The sequence below is a fragment of the Sarcophilus harrisii genome, chromosome 3 (assembly GCF_902635505.1).
Source record: "Sarcophilus harrisii chromosome 3, mSarHar1.11, whole genome shotgun sequence".
Classification (NCBI taxonomy): Eukaryota; Metazoa; Chordata; class Mammalia; order Dasyuromorphia; family Dasyuridae; genus Sarcophilus; species Sarcophilus harrisii.
The window spans coordinates 515404831-515425168 of NC_045428.1; positions in this window are offsets into that span (position 1 = coordinate 515404831).

Below are 20338 nucleotides of genomic sequence, written 5' to 3' on the forward strand. Positions count from 1 at the left end.
AAATACACTTATTCAACTTATTGAACTTATTCAACATCAGCCAAGGTAAATATAGAAAGGTTTATTACCAGTAGAGTGGCCACTACCATAAATCCAAGAAAAACAAAGGACAATAAATGTCTTCATCCTTTTGACAGATGGCATAATTGCTACTCATCTTTTTTTGATTAACTCGATGATTAGTAATTTTTTTCTACCCCCTTAATTTTATTTTGTGTAGGTTTCTATATTAAAAACATATTTCTTATAAGTCACAGATTGTAGGCTTGTTTTCTTATCTAATGTCAATTTTTTCCTTCATATTAATGAATTGTTTAATGCATTCATATTTAAAGTTATGAGTTAGATTGTTCTTCATCTCTAATAATGGTTGTTTTTTCTCAAGTTGTGATTTTAAATTTGAAAAAAAAATTTACATAGACAGATTGATTCACCTGTAAATTTGTTGCTATTCTGTTTATGGTGCAACAAACCTGCTTCTTCACTGCAGCCTACACAGAACTTCTGCCTTTCCGCTAGCTTCCTGTGTACTTTTAGAAACAAGTTTCTACTGGTCTCTCTGATGTTAATTTTAATGTCCTTGGCTACTGCATTTATTCACTCCTGTATTCCTGTTTTTTGGAGCTTTTTGTTAAGCAAATATCTTCAGTTGTGGAATTTTTTCAACAATGTTTCAAAAGCCCATTTATTATTGATTGTCTTTTTTTTTTTTTTTTTTTTTTTTTTTTTTTTTTCATTTGAAGGTAATCTCAGATTTGTAGGGTAGATAACCCTGGGTTGCATTTTGAGTTCTATTGCTTGTCAAAACACATTTTCTTATGGGCGCATCATAAATTTTCATTAAAAAAAAAAAAACTTTCCTTTTTATTTGATATTCTTGATATTTGCAGAATTTGTTTCTGAATTGAATTGCTAAATTTAACCACCAGATGTCTTGGAGTTGGTAGTCTTGGATTTTTTTCTGAAGGTGATCTGTGTATTTTTTTCATTTCCTATGTTCAGAAACTCTGGGCAGGGTGTGGGGGTAAGAGGGATGGGGTCTTTCTAATTACTTCCTGCATAGTAATGTTAATGTATTTCATCCTATCATGTTCTTTTGGAAGACCTGTGATTATTAAGTGGTCTTTATAAATTTTACCTTCAAGATCAGTAGGTTTTGCTTGCAAAATGAGCATATTTTCATCTTTGTTTTCCTTGTTCTAGATTGTCCTTCACTTCTATGTATTTGTATTCTGAATCTATTATTCTCTCTTTGGTTTCTTTAGCAAATTTTTCATTTTAGGTTTCAATTTTTCTATTCTAGTCATTGTTTTTGGTGGACAATAAATAAATTCTGCTCTCATAATGCTCATTTTTCTTTTGAGCTCCTCAAGAACAGTGTGTTGTAGTGCCATATTCTCTTTATATCCCAAAGGGTTCTTTGTTTCAAGTGTTGTATCTTTTGTTTTGCAGAATTTATTCATAAATTTCTGGACTTGTTTACTAAATTTGTAAACATTTCCTTTTTATGTCACTAATTTTATTTTTGATTTAACTTGCCTATATTCAAAGTGCTTCAGTTTTCTTCATCTTGAGAAGTTTTTTTTTTGGGGGGGGATGGTATAATATCTGCCCCTATCCTTTCCAATGTCTTCTTATTCTCTTTCTTACTCTAGTTTAGGTCTCTGTCACAGTTAACTTTGGGGTGTTCAGATCTGGTTCAGAACCAAGGTGCTTGGATGCTGAATACTTTCCCTTCATGCTTAAGAGAATATCACACACACACACACACACACACACACACACACTGTTCTTCCCTTATACACTGCTGTCCTGGTCTTGTCCCATTCCATTTGTTCTTCAATTTTCTGACCTAGTACCAATAGTCCAAAAAGTTTCTACACTGGTGCTAAAGGTTCATCTGGCATCATCTATTGGAGCTTGGCACCAATACTATGGATTTGTGGTCTCTAGCAAGCTTTTGCTCATGAAGGGTTACCATCTGCAAAGCTATCTGGCTGTTGAAGTCAAAGTCTCCATGTCACTGGAAAAAAGGTGTATAAGATTGAATTTTGTTTTAAGTTCCAAAACTTGAGTCAGGTTCTTGGGTCTTCCAGTATGGCCTTGTTACTGGTAGTATGGGAAATAGGGAAGAAACAATGAGTGCTCAAATTCAATAAGCATCATTTCATGAATAGTTCTTTACTTTTTTTAGGATTCTGATCATAGTAAATACCCAGGACTTTCAATTTATGTGATCTGAAAGTCTACCAGCCTTTATTTCTGTGAGCTTCCTATCTGTTCTGGTAGTTGAAATTGGCTGGAGGGGGTGGGAGCAGAAACTGCTGTTGATGAAAATGATGATGCTGATAATAATGATGATGATGATAGCTCACATTTATGTAGAACTTTAAGGTTTGCAAGATGCTTTACATATATTATCTAATTTTATCTAGCGCAATTGTCTGCCAAAAATTATTGAGTTTGTAGACCATCTATAAATTCAAATTTGGCTGTTGGTACTTTAAATGAACAATGTTGGAGAAGATGAATCATATTAATCTCAACTTTCTCACTATAAACAAAACCAGAAGAAATAAGGAAGTTGAAAATATGTGGAAGGATGCCTTGGAGACAAAGAAAGGAGTTGGAGTTGTTATTTTTCCCTTTATGTTTCAAGGCAATAAGAAAAGATTTCATGAGGGTATTTGGTCATATGGTATTATAATACTCATATTAAATATTTGCAAGAAGATCTATAAGAAAAATATTGTTATTTATGCAACAACATCATTTGTTGAAGTTGAAAGAGAAGAATTTTACAAAATAACAACAAAAACATTGCCAAAATCCTTCAAATTAAATCACCATGAATTAATATTCTATGACTTAAATGAAAAGGCATGGATAATGAAAAACTTGACTTATTTACTAAAGATCATAGTCAAAGGCCACAGAAGCTTAGAATTTAAACTAATTTATAAAATATTTTAGGGATCTATGATGAAAAATTATAAACCTTGTAGAGCAGAGAGAATCAATATAAAATAAAGCTTATTTAAGGAAAGTTTGCCAAGAAACTGAACTAAGCCAAGTCAGCCCCAAGAACATTGAAAAGTGAAAATGAAAGGTAAATAACAAACAGAAGAAAAATGAAAAGTTTCTCAAATGTATTATGAAAAGCTATTTTAATTATCAAAGATAGTTGACCCATCATATTTTCAAAATCACATTTTAAGTGTATTTTTATAGAGGAGGTAGAAATGGCGTTAAAGAGAACCAAAACAAGAAAAGTAGTCAGACTAGACTAAACATTCAGAGTATATCTGTTTTGGAGGTGACCCAATTGTGATGATGTTGAAGGACTGATAAACTTATCATTTGAAGGGAAGGAAGATAGCAAAAGTGTGGGGAAAATGTAAAGTAAATTCTGAAATATATATTTGAAAATGGCAATTAGAAGATTATCAATTACATGCCTGCTTTCACAACCAAACATACTTTTTATGACTATAATCTATGCCTTAAAAAGATATTCTTAATAAGAAGAGAAGAGAACAAACAGACTTTTGAAAACAATAATAGAAGACCACATCTTTACTATCATGCAATTAACTGAAAAATGGAGAGAATATAAAGTGCCACTGTACTGTTTGTTACTTATGAAAAAAAATTGATTTTATAAAATAAAGGGCTTATTTAAAGACTCTCTTCCAATAGAGTGCCTCTCATCCATATTTCAAAATCATTCAACATTATAACAATAGCGTTAACATACTCAGTTCACAAACATCAAGAGAGGCAAAAAACAGGAAGTTTATATGCTTACCAAAGGTGGTGCCAATATAATAGAGAAAATCCAGTGCAAATACCAAGTCAAAGAATGATTTATTCTGAATGGTGAGATTATGGATGCAGAGATCTCTGAGAGGAATTCATAATTCTTATCTGTAAAATGGGGATAATAGCACCTACCATCCAATATTGTTATAAAGATCAAATGAGATAATGTGTAAAGCTCTTTGAGAAATTTAGAACAACAATAAATGCTAGATATTAATATAATTTATAAGTATAATATTAAATTCAACAAGACCACAGCTTATTTGAACTTATTTTTAAACAATATTTTATTTTTCCAAATACATATAAATTAGTTTTCAATAATAATTTTTGTAACACTTAGTACTCCAAATTTTTCTCCCTTCCTTCTTTACTCCCTCTTCCTCAAGAGAGCAAGCAATCTGATATAGGTTAAATATGTACAATTCTTTTAAACATATGCCTACATTTGTCTTGTTGTACAAGAAAAATCAGAACAAAAGGGAAAAAAAAAACACGAGAAAGAAAACAAACAAAAAGGTGAAAATACTATACTTCAATCTACATTCAGTCTCTATAGGTCTCTTTTTGGATGTGATTAGCATTTCCCATCCCAAGTCTATTGGAAGTACCTTGAATCACTGCATTGTTGAGAAGAGCCATTGTTGAGAAGATCATCACATAATCTTGTTACTATGTACAATGTTCTCTTGGTTTTGCTCACTAATGATAGCATTAGTTCATGTAAGTCTCTCTTGGCTTTTCTGAAATCAGCCTGCTCATTATTTATTATGGCACAATATTCTATTACATTCGTATGTCCTAACTTATTTTTAAAGATATATAATAATTTTATTATGCATTTAAAAGGAATAGTACATTATATATAATAGATTTACAGTTTCATGTATAATTGTTTCCTCCTCCTTTTCTTTCTTTCTTTTTTTATTTTTCAAAACATATGCATCGATAATTCTTGGACATCAACCCTTGCTAAACTGTGTGTTCAATTTCCCCCCCTTCCACCACCTCCTCCTTTAGATGGTAAGTAGTCTAAGTAGTCTATCAAATCAAACAGGAAAAAATGAGAAAGAAAATAAAATGCAGGCAAACAACAATAAAAAGAATGAAAATGCTATGTTGTGAACCACACTCAGTTCCCACAGACCTCTCTCTGCATGCAGATGGCTTTCTTCATCACAAGAACATTGGAACTGATCTGAATCATCTTACTGTTGAAAAGAGCCATCAGAATTGATCATAGTATAATCTTACTGTTGCCATGAACAATGATCTCCTGGTTCTTTCCATTTCATTTAGCATCAATTCATGTAAGTCTCTCCAGGGTTCTCTGAAATCATCCAGCTTATAGTTTCTTACAGAACAATAAATTCCATAACATTCATATACCATAACTTATTCAATCATTCCAACTGATGGGCATCCACTCAGTTTCCAGTTTCTTCCCACTACAAAAAGGGCTGGCCCAAACATTTTTGTATATGTGGGTCTCTTTCTGTCCTTTAAGATCTCTTTGGAATATAAACCCAGTAGAAACACTGCTGGATCAAAGGGTATCACAGTTTAATAACTCTTTGGTCATAGTACCAAATTGCTCTCCAGAATGGTTGAATCTGTTCACAATTCCACTAACAATATATCAATGTCCCAGTTTTGCCACATCCCCTCAAACATTCATCATTATCTTTTCCTGCCATTTTAGCCAATCTGAGAGATATGTAGTATCTCAGAGTTGTCTTAACTTGCATTTCTCTGATCAATAATGATTTAGAGATCCTTTTCATATGACTAAAAATGGTTTTAATTTCTTCATCTGAAAATTTTGTGCTCATATCCTTTGAGCATTTATCAATTGGAGAATGGCTTGAATTCTTATAAATTTGAGTCAAGTCTCTCTATATTTTTAGAAATGAGGCCTTTATCAGAACTCTTGAATATAAAAATGTTTTCCCATTTTATTGCTTCCCTTCTAAAATTGTCTGCATTATAATTTTGTTTGTATAAAAACTTTTTAACTTAATATAATAAAATTATCTATTTTGTGATCAGTAATGATCTCCAGGTTTTCTTTGGTGACAAATTCCTTCCTCCTCTAAGATCTAAGAGGTAAGTTATCCTATATTCTTCTAATTTGCTTATGATATCATTTTTTACATCTACATCATGAACCCATTTCGAGTACATCTTGGTATATAGTGTAACACATGGGTCAATGCCTAGTTTCTGCCATATTAGTTTCCAATATTTCTAGGAGTTTTTGCTAAATGATTTCCCCAAAGCTGGGGTATTTAGGTTTGTCAAATACTAGATTAAAATAGTCACTGACTGTTTTGTCCTGTGAATCTAACCTATTCCACTGATGAAATACTTTATTTCTTAGCCAGTATCAAATGGTTTTCATGACTGCTGCTTGATAATATAGTTTTAGCTCTGGTACAGCTAGGCCACCTTCATTTGCATTTTTTTCATTAATTCTCTTGAAATGTTTGTATGTCATAACTTATTTAGCCATTCCCCAACTGATGGGCATCCACTCAAATTCCAGTTGAATTTGTTTTTAAACAAACGTTTATAGAGTACATACTATATGCCACGCACTTTATGAATATGATTTCACTTGTTCCTCACAATAGCCTTGAAAAGTAGTTATTATTATCTCTGTTTTATAGGAGAGAAAATTGAAGGGGGGATAGAGATTAAGTAACTTGCTCAAGGTTACATAGTTTCTGAGTGTCTGGGGCTAGATTTGAACTCAGATCTGCCTGACTCCAGATTCAGTACTCTATCCACTGAGCCACCTTTTCTATTTCAGTAGATAAAACCATCTTTGAAAAAAATTAAATATATTTTAAAATGTTATTATTTTAAAACATCATTTAAATCAGTGAAAACTAATGATATTTTATTGTTACTCTTAATGCTTTAATCTAGTTTCCTTCTGCATATAGGGCAATTCTTACCTTACTGTTTTCAAATGGGCCAACTCCTAAACATAGCCTTAATATATGGCTATGCAATTTAAGGTGAAACATGCCTTCAGAGCTTAGCCTGAATCCTCTCTTTGCTAATGAGGAATGTCATTTCCCTTGAATTTCCTCAGTTCCTTTAAACTTAATGTCTTTGATTCTTGGGTTAGTTGGGACCCTAGTGATCACAGAGACCATGTTAGATGGGAATTTCTATATTCTCAGTAGGAGGCCACCTAGGCTCTCTGCAAAGAATTCATGGCATAATTCAATACATTTTGGGGAACCTAAATAGTTTACATACACAAATCTACTACTATGTATTTGTGTAGTATCTAATGGGATATTCCCTTCTTTTCTCTTTCATCTTCTAGTGAAAGATATGCCATGAGAAGCAAAGCCTATAGAATAACCATAAGAAAAAGTTGGGGAGGGAATCCTTGGGACTGCAGGACAAAGAAAATAAAACAAAATAAGGCAAGAGAATAGAGGAAAATTGGCATGTGGGGAGAGGAAGTGGGCTTATTAAATGTTTATTGATGGATTGGTTCATTGATTGATTGTCATCCTTTGTGACTATTTTTCATGCTCTCCCTGAAATCATTTATAGAATATCTGTTTAAAAAAACTCTGCATATCTTCCTCTGATTCTTTAATATTTTGGGGGCTACAAGTGTAGTATTCTCCTAGTCTACGTTATCCTTCATTTTCATTGCAGTCCCTCTTTTCTGAACATATGTGTCCACAGTGCCACTATGATGCTACAACCTACTTACACTAACTGGAAGTCTTGTTATTTTCCTGGGTTTATTTGTACTAGGGATTCATCTTGGATTATCTATGATTTTGAGCATATGATATTATTCAAAAAATATTGGTGTTAAAAAGATGAGATTTTATGTCAGAGCATTAGCAAAGTGCGATTTCCCAAATGCAATCCAGCCTACTTTTCTCTCCCACAACCATTCAACTCACAACTTAGTTTATTTTTCAACTATAATGTTTATCTAATCTAGATATACTAACACTTTGCCTACTTTCCCATCCTATCCCATGTCAAGATACCTTAAGACTATACACCCAGCTATCCAAAAATTGCATATCAGAATCTGATTTCCCTTAAAAAAAACAAACTTATTTTTGTTTCAGTTTCTTTTCCTGTGGAGATGACCAGATTGATCACTTTTGAGTACTGAGGAGTCCCTGTAACACTTCACAGATCAATGCAATCAATACAATGTTATACAGAAAAAAAAAATGAATAAAGAGAACTTTACCATCAATATGGGATCCCCCTTTTATTTGAATTCTGCAGAGAATATACTTCATGATACATATGAATTATAATTTAAATATATTTGTGAATCACAAGTTGTACATATGTATGCATACATGCGTATTACAAACCTGGAGGGAATTGAGAGAGCTCTTTTTCCTAGAAATAAAACATTTCAACATTTCTATAGCACTTTCCTAAAAATGACACTATAAAGTCAATAGAGACAAGATAGTCATCCACCTGCCAAGTAGAGGAGTCTCTGTATATTTTCTATGCTCCGGTTGTGAAGAGAGCCCAGCAGTACCTCCTAACAACTGTGATAATTACAATATTGCCTCTCATTCTCCAGAAGAGGAGATCATTAAAAAATAATTGAGCATTTCAAATGCAGTCAAGAAGAAGTGATTAATGGCTAATCAGAACTCTCAATGACTACACAGGACATCACAGGACAAAGACACTATGTGTTCCTTTAGAATGTGTGGGTTTGTGTTTCAGGAAGATTCACAGACTATTTCTAGAGGAGAATATTGTAGGCAATATTGACCTTCAGCCAAACAGAGACTGGGTATTGTGTTTCTAATGATAATCGCAAACAAGATCACTAATTTAGCCCAGCCTGAAGACATTAGTTCACTCAAATTAATTTCTATTTAATAAACATATAAGGGTATGGATCAAAATCACCCTTGGCAAGATACAAAGTTTTCCTAAATGAAGGAAAAGTCACAAAATCAGAAAATCATAACATATAATTAATTTCAACAATTGGGTTAGGTATGGGAGAAATAAATGTAAATAAGTCCTGATCTCAAGGAAGTTACTTTAAGAATTAGGATAAAATGCACACTACAGTAAGTATTGTAAATAAGACAAAGTATCCCAAAAAATTTTAGTACACTTTTAAGTTTAAAGACTAGAAAGGCTAGGACCATCCATTGACACAAGAACTTTTAAAGAATTCTTTCATAATATTTCTATGACTTATTACCTTTGGGAATTATCTACCTTTGGGAATATATATTAATTATAAATACCTATCATGGAGTCAAGAATAGTTGGACAGACTGAATGATTAAGAAACAACAACAATAATCATTATTTTTATTGTGAAATAAATATTTTCATCATCCTATTATAGTATGTGTAAGCTTTCAAGATAGTTCTAAATACTAGTCCTTTCCTGAGTCATTAGGGACATCCTGTTTTTTTGTAAACACTATGTGGATGAGTTGACTCCTGCAAATCCCTGGATAGGGATAAGAACTACAACCATTCTGGAGAGCAATTTGGACCCATGCCCAAAGGGCTATCAAAATGTGCATACCCTTTGATCCAGCAGTGTTTCTACTGGGCTTATATCCCAAAGAGATCATAAAGGAGAGAAAAGCAGCTTGCATTTTATTTTCTTTCTCATTTTTATTCCTTTTTGATCTGATTTTTCTTACACAGCATGATAATTGTATATATACATACACATACACACACACATATATAGCATTTAACACATATTTTTAACATGTATAACATATATTGGATTACTTGCCATCTTGGGGGAAGAAGGGAAAATTTGGAACAAAAGTTTTTACAAGGGTCAATGTTAAAAATTATCCATGCATATGTTTTGAAAATAAAAAGCTTTAATTAAAAAAAAAAGAACTATAATCATGATTTCAGTCATATCAGGAGCTAACAGAGAAATAAAATAACCTGATTCATGTAGATTGTTACTTTTTCTATGATTTTAGCCTTAAAGACAGCTAGGAGATACAATAAAGAGAGTGATGATCCTGGAGTCAGGGAGACTTGATTTGAATCGATCTCAAACATATACTATTTGGATGAATTTCAGTAGTCCCTTAACCTTGCCTCAGTTTCCTCATTGGAAAAATGGGATAATAATAGCCTGTGATGAGTATTGTGAGGAAACAATAACAATATTATTGTACAATGTTATTGTATTAACAAAATAATGTTTACAACAAGATAACATTGTAAAGTCTTTGCAAATTTTAAAATGCTATATTAATGCTAGCTATTATTGTTTTTGTTGTTTCTTTTCAGTCATTTCAGTCACATACAATATTTTTGTAACCCCTTTTGGACTTTTCTTGGCAAAGAGACTATAATGATTTGTCATTTTCTTTTTCCAGCTTATTTTACAGATGAGGAAAATGAGATAAACAGGGATAAGTGACTTAGGTAAGGACACACAGTCAGTGTCTGAGGCCATATTTGAACTTAGGAAAATGAATCCAGGTCTGACATTCTATACACTGTACTAGCATTATTATTATCAGCCACTTGCTTAGGACATTTAGAATGTAATCAACTTGTGCAGGATTACATGTCCAGGTTCAGTATGTGTCAACAGCATAAATAACTGGAACCTCAGTTCTTTTTACTCTGTCTGGATCCCTCTACACAACTCCACATTGTCTCTCATCTTATAGACAGAGGACATTAAATGAGTGATAAGTTGAATCAAGCAATTGTATTAAAAAGCTATAAAATAAAGTTGTATATATAGCTACTGGCAGGTGGGTGCACAGTGAACAGAACACTGAGTCTGGAGTCAGGATGACCTGAGTTTAAATTCAGCCTCAGATACTTAATAGCTGTGTGACCCTGGGCAAGTCACTAAACTCTGCTTGCCTCAGTTTTCTCATTTGTAAAATGAACTGCAAGAGGAAAATGGCAGATCCCTATGGGATCTTTGCCAAGAAAACCCCAAAAGTGGTCACAAGGAGTTGGACATGACTGAAATGACTAAACAACAATAGAATATGAGGTCCAAAGGGGATGATGGGAGGTCAGAGAAGGAAAGAATTCTTTGTTCTAGGAAAGCTAGATGGCACATAGTAAACATTCAAATGATTCTTGATTGAGTAACACATCAAAACAGATTTCACAGGGACTCTAGTAGATGGTAACAGTGTTTGCTACATCTACGGGAATAGTCATTCACTGAGGCACAGATGCAAAGGTCCATATCAGCCACTCTGAATTGCTAATTATGAAATTTTGAGATCTTGGTAGATAAGCCCAATTTTGAGGTACTCACTAGGAGAGACCAGGATGACAGTGGGAAGTGGGGCTTCAATCATACTTTAATATGGCACAGAAGGTGTAGAGGCAGGAATAACAGATAAGTGGTGAAAGGAGGGCAGGGATAAGAGGCAGGGATAGGGTGGTGGAAAGGGACAGGCAATGATGGGGAAGAGAATGGGGAGAAAGGCATTGCCTAATGTAACCATAGATGAGACTTGTGAGGAAGTAGCATAATGGACCCTGTGGAAATAGTAGAAAGGTATGGGGAAGGAATTTGAGGTCTTGTTTTTATAGGGTTTGGGAAGAACAGACTAACTCTTATCTTTGCCACCTTGGGGTTCATTTATTAGCATGTCTTGACTCCAGACCCAGTGTTATATTCACTGTGCCACCTATCTGTCACTAGCCTTATATACAACTTAATTGTATAGCTTTTTAATACAATTGTTTGATTCAATTTATCACTCATTTAGTGATAGTTCAACTTTAAAGTTAACATCTTCACTTCATCTCAAAATTATGAGCATCATTTGATGATCTACTAGTCTTCTGGAACTTATCTGATATCATAGATATCACAGGACTAAAAGATTCTAATAACAAAGCTTAGATGGATTCCCCTGATTCATCACCTATTACCAGGATGTGATTTTTGGTTAATATATGATACACTTTGCAAATTAGGCACCTTTAATCTTTGGGATGGTCTGTAAATGATTCCTAAGTTCCCCTTTACAATGTTATTTCCTGCTGTTGCCATTTATACTTACTACTTATGAACTTATTATATTGACCAGAACAGGGTGGTGGTCAGAGGGATCAAAACAAGATATAATTTGAACACATGCTTCAAGAGCCAAATCCTCCCCAATATTTTATCAATTGCACTTCTTTAAGATGACAATCTTTTTTTGCAGATAAAGTTATCATGAAATGAACAAAAGAAGTGTATTGCATATTAGTTACTACCAATCAAGAATAGCCAGGAAGATTCTTTTTTGGGGGGTAAAGGAGAAGCAGGCAATTTTGACTTGACTCCTTTTAATGTTAAATTAAATTCTCCATATGAGACACTGCAGTGTTGTAGATGCACGCAGTCTTAGTGAGTCATGTCTGCAGATAGTATGGGAAAATTTCCATAGCAACAGGCTCAGAAGGAATAAAAATATGAAGAATCAATGTTATATAACTAGTAGGTTTAAAAAAAAATTCTTCTTGTGAGAGAAATAAAAAGATTGCTTCCGAATTTCTATGGAATTCATTGTAACAATGAAATTCTGGCTTTTAACATTTGAATTAATAATGAACAATCCCAATTAATTAGTTCCCATAAGAGTAACTCCCAACCCCATCAGCCTTCCTAAAAATCATTCTTTCAGTTAATCAGATTTGCAAATAAGAACCTCTTTATGTTGTTCTAATTGGACTTCAGAATTTATATTTGCTAAATAATCAAAAGGGAATAAGAGCATGTGGGGTTTCAGGATAGAAATGTACAGGTCAAAGTTATGTGCCATATTTTCAGAAGATTTTTTCTATTGCATAGTTTAAAAAGTCTCCCCAGTGTTCCAGGACATTCTTTGATTTACAATGAACTCACTTTCACCAAGATAGAAAGCAGGGTAGTTAGTGGATAGAAGACCAGCTTCACAATTAAGGAGATCTGAATTCAAGTCTAATTTTAGCTATATTACTCTGGGCAAATCATTTAATCTTTCTATGTCCCAGGCAATATTCTAAGACTTTAAATTAAAAACTGCTAGTGATATGCATCTCTGGAGATAATTTCCAAAACAGGAGTTCTCCATATCAATGAAATCACAAACCTAGATCCAAATCAAACAAAGAAAAATAAAGATTGATGAGGTTTAGATTTAGGGAACCAAAATGAGATTAGGATTTCTAGTGGTCAGGGAGTTAAATGATAAGGTCTAGTGGCAGGTTCAGAGTTCAGGGAACCAAATGGAGAGTTTTGACTCCCCTGCACCCCCTTGGGATTCAGCGCAAGGGTAGGGAGTTTTGGGGACTCCCTTCTGGCAGCGCAGAGATTCTCTGTAAAAGAATTTACAGACCCAAAAACCTAGATTGATAAAAAGAGGTTTATTATGAGGATTGGAAGTAAGGTTAGAAATCCTGACAGAGAGGCATAAAGTCTGGTTAGGAAATGGGTAAGGGTAAGAAGAGGATGGCTCTGGAAAGAATATTCCAGTGGACAGAGGCCCTTGGTCTAGCATAGCTAGCATGTTTGGAACCTCTGCAAAAAGAGGGTTTTAGTTTGGCTCTTTTATAATGGGAGATTTGGCTACAAGCTGAAGGGGGCTCCTAAGTGGAGTCCCAAGTTGGCTCCTTGCTTAGTTTCAGCTTGAGCTGGAATTTGAATTGAATTCATTGAGTTTTAGGACCCTACTCAAATAACAAGGATGAAACTATTTGTCTCTGGGGGCAGGGTCTCTTATTGAGGCACAGTTAAAGGAGATTTTTCTCCTTCAAGGATTTTCAGAGTTTTGGGCTCCCTTCTTCATTCTCCCCTTAAGCAGTCACTTCCAAATGCATTTGGGATAAAGGGGTGACGATCTCTTCTTTATGTAACTGCTTAGAGCTGGCAAGGGTCATAGAGATTTGCGGGTTCATGCCAGGAGGTGAGGCATGAGGTGTGAGATCTGGGAATGGTAGCAGGGCATCTAAGGGATGTTTGTCCCGGTCAGTCATCCCCAGTCAATTGCCCCTGTTCTCTAGGCTGAAGAGCAGTTGAGAATCCAAAGTTTGAAGCCTAGAGAAAACAGATCTCAGGAGCAGATTAAAACTGGGGTGTCATCCAGGGTGGAGATGGTGACATTTGGGAATGGGGCCTTTAGCAGGAAATGCATCAGGTCCCTTCTGTAGGCTGCCTGTAAGAATGCTCATGGCCCATCTAACAATACCGAATGCCAAAGAAAAGTATAAGAAAAAATGCTAGGAGCAAAAAGTCCAGCCCTTTCACTCCAATTTCTAGGAAAGTTAGTTTTTCCTGGGGTTGAGTCAGGGTGGCAGGGATTAAGGGTATGGACTGAGAAAGTCAGGCTAGACAGGAGGCCTTGATACCTATTAGGTTTAATAAGCCACTGATGTCCATAGGCTTTAAAAAAAAAAAATCCTCTGAATCTCTGGGGTTAATGGCTATCCCAGGGTTAATTTTTAGACCTCTTCGATTAAGAGGCTTTTGATTAAAAATGGCCACTGATCTGTTTGTGAGGCAGGGTTTAAGGATAGGCATGTCCCCACTTGTCAAGGCTGCAGCTCAAGATAAGAATGCAGTTTAAGCTTTTAGAAATCTCTTAACTGTCTGTGCTTTTTTTTTTTTTTAAATAGAGTTGGTTCCTCAAACACACCATAAAATCACCAAAATGGTTAAGCAAAGATCCTGAGCCTTCCCCTTACCATCCCCACTCTTTATGGGGGAGGGGCAGAAGGGGCCAGAGGGAGTGCAAAGTAGCAGCACTGCTTATCTAGCTTACTGCCCCCGAGGTGTTAGGGCTATCCTGGTACATAAAAGGGGAAACGGGGCCAGACCCCAAATTCCTACCAGAGAGCAAGATGCTGGGGAGCCAGTTCAACCCTTGTGGTGTTCTCTGTTGTGGTGGAAAGGCAGTTCCTCCAGTGTTCCTCTTGCTTGAACTCAGGACAGAGACTGACGTCTCCTCAGACAGTTTCCTTGGCACCTACAGCATGAACTTTGGGGTTCCTGGCCTAAGTCTGGGAGAGATTTGCTATTTTAACAAGGCATTTCCGCTCTGAGTGTCCTTTCAGGAGGCAAAAGTTGCCCTGAGAAGAAAAGAGCTGAGAGTCTCAGGTTTTAGTTCAGGTGAGAGAGTTAAAAAAACAAAAACAAACAAACAAAAAAAAACAGCTGTTTGTAGCAGCAGAGTAGGAGAGACATTGAGGGCAATGGGCTCTTTAGTTTTGGCCTTAGTATATTGGCCTTGGACCCCTGAAAAATTTGGGGGGGTGGGTTCCAGGTCTCTCATTAGACTGGGAGTTTTTTTTAGCTTTGACAGAGACAATTCTGCTGGGCATATTGACTAGCTGCTTTTGCTTGAGGGCAGAAGTGTCAATCAGTCCCAGGATTTGAAAGAAAAAAAAAGCACTTTTAAGATGCAAAGGAGACTCCTTTCAAGGGCTCCAGAGAGCTGGGGGGTGGAGAGAGATTGGATCCCTGTCAGCTAATCTAATCAGTGTTCAAATTTTGAGGTTGAGGTATTTTTTCAAGCCCAGTGAGTCTCTGCATTAAGAGACACCCTAAAGACTCAAACTTTAGGGATAGGGGAACAGGTCCCAAGTACCCCAATTCTATAGCTTTTCGTTCTCTAAAGGCATCCTAAGAGAGAGAAAGATATGACAAAAACCTTAATTTTTGTCAGTTCTCAGAAGTTTTCTGCATAAGCGTCCTCTGCTGAGCGTTAGAAGATCCAGACAGCTGGGAAAATTGGAAACTAATATGGCAGAAACTAGGCATTGATCCATACTTAAAACCGTACACCAAGATAAGGTCAAAATGGATTCATGACCTAGGCATAAAGAATGAAATTATTAATAAATTAGAGGGACACAGGATAGTTTACCTCTCAGACCTGTGGAAGGGGAAGGTCTTTATGACCAAAGCAGAACTAGAGATCATTACTGATCACAAAATAGAAAATTTCGATTATACCAAACAGAAAAGTTTTTGTACAAACAAAACTAATGCAGACAAGATTAGAAGGGAAGCAATAAACTGGGAAAATATTTTTACAGTCAAAGGTTCTGATAAAGGCCTCATTTCCAAAATATATAGAGAATTAACTCTAATTTATAAAAAATCAAGCCATTCTCCAATTGAAAAATGGTCAAAGGATATGAACAGACAATGCTCAGATGAAGAAATTGAAACTATTTCTAGTCATATGAAAAGATGCTCCAAGTCATTATTAATCAGAGAAATGCAAATTAAGACAACTCTAAGATACACTACACACCTGTCAGATTGGCTAAAATGACAGGAAAAATAATGATGATTGTTGAGGGGATGTGGGAAAACTGGGACATTGATGCATTGTTGGTGGAGTTGTGAACGAATCCAACCATTCTGGAGAGTAGTTTGGAACTATGCTCAAAAAGTTATCAAACTGTGCATACCCTTTGATCCAGCAGTGTTACTACTGGGATTATATCCCAAAGAGATTATAAAGAAGGGAAAGGGACCTGTATGTGCACGAATGTTTGTGGCAGCCCTTTGTAGTGGCTAAAACTGAAACTGAATGGATGTCCATCAGTTGGAGAATGGCTGAATAAATTGTGGTATATGAATATTATGGAATATTACTGTTCTGTAAGAAATGACCAACAGGATGATTTCAGAAAGTCCTGGAGAGACTTACACGAACTGATGCTGAGTGAAATGAGCAGGACCAGGAGATCATTATATACTTCAACAACAATACTATATGATGACCAGTTCTGATGGACCAGGCCATCCTCAGCAATGAGATCAACCAAATCATTTCCAATGGAGCAGTAATGAACTGAACCAGCTATGCCCAGAAAACGAACTCTGGGAGATGACTAAAAACCATTACATTGAATTCCCAATCCCTATATTTATGCGCACCTGCATTTTTGATTTCCTTCACAAGCTAATTGTACAATATTTCAGAGTCTGATTCTTTTTGTACAGCAAAATAACGTTTTGGTCATGTAGTCATGTATACTTATTGTGTATCTAATTTATATTTTAATATATTTAACATCTACTGGTCATCCTGCCATCTAGGGGAGGGGGTGGGGGGTAAGAGGTGAAAAATTGGAACAAGAGGTTTGGCAATTGTTAATGCTGTAAAGTTACCCATGCATATATCCTGTAAATAAAAGGCTATTAAAAAAAAAAAAAAAAAAAAAGATCCAGACAGCGTGGACCACATTCCGGGATGTCAAGCTGTTTAACCTTGCTATAGAAAGGGTGGAGTAGTGGCTTAAAAAAAAAAAAAAAAAAACCCTCATGAACAGTCACCAAATGGGAAATCAGAAAGACTGAAATCCTTGATTTCTAGGAAAAAAGCTTTAATGTTCTCCATTCAATAGCTCCTTGCCTGACTCTAGACAGTATCCAGACTCTATATCCCCTCATCTTTCTCCAGAGAAGGAGAGCAACAAAATGCTCCTTGAGTTGCAGAGAAACTGAGGCAAGAGAGAGATCAGTTCAGGGAACCTGAGGCAAGATAGAGCTTAGTTTAGGGAAACTGAAGCAGTGAAAGAGAACTGTGGCACCACAGAACAAGGAGAACCAGCTATAGAATAGAGAACAAGTCTAGAGAGAGACACCACAGGGAGACACAAGGGAATTTTGCAAGCTAGAGAAAAGGCAACAGGAAAGGCTTTTTTTTCTTTAAAGGTATTCACCAAATTGAAAGTAGTTAAGGAGTCTTCAAATAGTTTCAGTCTCTCCCTCTAATTCCTCATTTCCTGCTGCAGTCAGGGAATGAGGAGAAAAGAAAGAAAGAAGCTATCTTCATTCTCTTAACAATTTAATTAAATTTGATTTGGAATTTTATTTCCCCACCATCATTCCAAAGGTCTTTCTTGAAGCTGCAACCTGGCCAGGGTTGGAGCTTAGAAAAGAAACCTTTAATTGCTGGCAGGGGCAGAGAATGCCAATCCAGAAAAATAGGAGAGAATGTGCTAAGAGGTCTTGGGACTGAGAAAGTTAGGAGCGAAAAAGTTCCCACTTGTAAGGTTGGGTAGGAAAGTGAGAGAAAGGACATATCCTGGTTTCCACAGCGAGGCTAGTCATCTCTCCACAAGCAGCTGAGGAAAGTTTAAGCAAGTGCTCTGAGGTTAGGAAAAAACTGAGAGCAGTTTGGAATCCCCTGTCTTTGTAGACATGAGCATGAGCATGTAAAAGCATAATAGGCTTTGACGGGAGGCCCTGCTCTAAAGCAGGATAGATAGAAATTAGGGAAACCAAGTCCAGTTTTAAAATGTAGGGAACAAGCTTGCTTCCTGAGGGCTGGAATCTGTGGCTCCTTTAAAAGCCAGGAAAAGTTTCTGGGAGGGGCATGGCTCGCTTATCCAGATTGCCGGTAAACTTCTGTTGATTTAAAAGTTGGTGGAAAACTTTTCCGGACATTTGAGAAAATAAGATTGAGTCCCCAATCTCCCCACTGTATAGTACCCCATTAAGGGGACAGGATAGGAGCTTTTGGCCTTGATCCTCTGTGATCCCCACTCTATGGGGGAGAGAGAGGAAAGACCAAGGGTGCCGATCGAGGGTGGGGGAGAAAGAGATGCCATCTTCTTAACCAGTGCTTCCTGAATAGTGAGGGCTCTGCTGTCCATGCTGGAACTTGAGGGAGGGGAAGCTCGTCTAAACCCCCAAATCTTGATGGGAAAGCAAGCCCTGAAGGAGAGACTGCTCATCCCTGTCCAGGGAATGGCAAGGGTAAAGACATGTTCTCCAGGCTTGCCCCAATCCAGTGACCTTTCTCCTCATGGCTACAGCCTGACCATTAGAGACTCCATTGTATTTAACAGAGGACTCAAACACTACTCTTAAGTTTCTCTGTTCATCTCCCCGGAACAGATCAAAGAGAGTGCTGGTCTAATCTCCTTGGTCTGGGGGGGAGGAGGGATTAAAGAGACACTTCCTCTCAAGTCTCCTGCCTGAGGGCAGGGCTTTCTGGTGAGAGAAAAAGGAGTTTAGGAGTGCCTAGAGAAGCAAGGAACATCCTTTATCTTTGGAGGGGCTGGACAGAGGGAGTTTCCTCAAGCCAACATCTGCTAAAGCAAGGATTTTTGGAGACAGAGGTGTTTCTAGATTGTAGAGGGGTCATAGCTTTAGTTTTCCCAAATTCTTGCAGCACTTCTGTCTAGGTTTGTTACAGAATAGGGAAAGAAAAAAAAATCTTTTACCTTGTCCGGGGTTAATACAGGTATCATAAAAAGCTATCATTCTCATGCAAGCAAATATCTGGGATGCTGTTAATTTTTTAGCCAGCTCACACATGTGTAGTTTCTGTGGGAAAAGGAGACCAGACAGACAGATATTAAAAGTGATTTCCTTGCAGCAGGTTAAAGAGGCCACTGCTAGCATTCAAATGGTCTGACTTTCCAAATCAAAGGATTTTCCTAACAAGTATTTTCCTGTGGAAAATTCTCTCCAAGAGAATACTGCTCCAACAGCTCAAAACCCAAATTGGTTCTGAGTGTCCAGAGTTTTGGGGTTTCATTTGGTTGCCAAATTATGTCTAGTTTTTGGGGTTCCATTTGGTCAGGGAACCAAATATTTTAGAGATCAGGGAGTTAAAAGGTCTAGTGGCAGGTTCAGGGTTCAGGGAATCAAATGGAGACATTTGGCTCCCCAGCACCCCCTTGGGATTCAGTGCAAGGGTAGGGAATTTTGGGGACTCCCTTCTGGCGACACAGAGGTTCTCTGTAAAGGAATTTGCAGACCCAAAAACCTAGATTGATAAAAGAGGTTTATTATGGGGAATGAAAATAAGGTTAGAAATCCTGACAGAGAGGCATAAAGTCTGGTTAGGGAAATAGGTGAGAATAAAGAGAGACTGGCACAGGAAAGAGTATTCCAGTGTCCAGAGGCCCTTGGCATGCCAAGCATAGAGCTGGCATGTTTGGAACCTCTGCAAAGAGAGAATTTTAGTTTGGCTCTTTTTATAATGAGAGATTTGGCTAAAGGGGGCCCGTGGGTGGAGTCCCAAGTTGCCTCCTCACTGGGTTTCAGCTTGAGCTAAAATTTGAATTGAATTCAAATGAGTTTCAGGACTGAGCCAACCCCACCCAGATAACAAGGATGAAACTGTCCCTCAGGGCAGGGTCCCTTATTGAGGCAGAGTTGAAGGAGATTTTCTCCTTCAAGGATTTTCAGAATTTCGAGGTCCCCTCTTCAAGATCACCTTCCCCAAGAAAAGCATTGATTCAGAAATTACTATGGCAAAAGACACTAAAGGATAAGGAAATAGACAATTCTGAATTCAAACCTTTGTGATAGCAATTTCTTTTTAAAAACTTGCCCCATGGAAACATCTTTAGGCAATATTGGCTCAGTGCCAAACAAAACAGCTGATTTAATGAAAATACTTGTCAAATTAAAAAATACAGTTATTGATGACATACCATGTATTTGATAAATTGGTTGACTTCTTCACTTTTAAATCTACTTTATGGTGCCAACTTCAGAATCTGCATCCATAAA